Source organism: Chinchilla lanigera, unplaced genomic scaffold (genome assembly GCF_000276665.1).
Source record: "Chinchilla lanigera isolate Chin_1 unplaced genomic scaffold, ChiLan1.0 scaffold00198, whole genome shotgun sequence".
Lineage (NCBI taxonomy): Eukaryota > Metazoa > Chordata > Mammalia > Rodentia > Chinchillidae > Chinchilla > Chinchilla lanigera.
In genome coordinates this window covers 55,538-56,763 of record NW_004955599.1, presented here as the reverse complement: position 1 = coordinate 56,763, position 1,226 = coordinate 55,538, and positions in this window count along the sequence as shown.

Here is a 1,226-nt window from a genome sequence, read left to right as displayed (position 1 = left end):
CTTGGAGATTATGTGAGAGGTACACTCCCCTTAGGTGGGGGTATGCTGTTTACACAGTAAGGGAGGGAAAGAGGCTGCTTGCCACCATTTCTCCCTTTTGCTCTGGCTGCTTTGCTGTTCTGCTGCCATTCCCCCCTTTGCTCTTTTTGCTTTGTTATCTTCTTCTTCAGAGCCAGCCAAGTATGGACTGAAACCTCCACAAACTGTAAGCTCAATAAACCTTTCCTTCCTTCATTTTGGGCATTGGGCATTTTGTCTCAGCAAGGAGATAAAAGTAACCAACACAACATCCTTGTCTTGCTCTTGATTTTACAGTGAAAGATTTCAATTTCTGACTATCTAGTACGATGTTAGCTGTTAGTTTATCATAGATGGCTTTGATCAGATTGAGGTAAAGGCCATCTATTCCTATTTTCTGTAGGGTTTTCATCATGAATGAGTGTTGCAGTTCATCAAAGGCTTTTTCTGCATTGATGGAGATGATCATGTGATTTTTGTCTTTTCCTCTATTGACCTGTTGTATTACATTAATTAATTGGTGTATATTGAATCATACCTACATTCCCAGGATGAATCTCATTTGGCCATGGTGTATAATCTTCTTGATGATTTGTTGTATTCTGTTTGCTAGTACTTTATTGAGAATTTTTGTGCCTATATTCATTAGGGAGATTGGCCTATAGTTCTTTTTGGTTGGGTCTTTCTCTGGTTTTGGTATCAGGATAATACTTGCCTCCAGGAATGAGTTGGGGAGAATTCCTTCCCTTTTATTTTCATTAAAGAGTTTGAGGAGAATTGGTGTTAAATCTTCTCTAAATTTCTTGGAGAATTGAGCTGTGAATTCATCAGGACCTGGGCTTTTGTTCATTGGCAAGTTTTTTTATTACATTCTCAATTTCACTAGCTGATATTGTTATTCAGGATTTTTACATCTTCTTCATTCAGTTTTGGTAATTGATATGTATCTAGAAATATGTCCATTTCCTCTGTTTTTTCCATCCTACTAGAGTAAAGATATTCAAAGTAAGTATTGAAGATCTTCTGAATTTCTTCAGGATCTGTAGTGATTTCACCCCTTTCAGTCCTTACTGCATGAATTTCATTTTTTTATTTCCTTTTTTTGATAAGGTTGGCTAGGGGTTTATCTATTATCTTTATTCTTTCAAAGAATCAACTCTGATTCATTAATTCTTTGTATTGTTTTTTAGTCTCCATTGCATTAATTT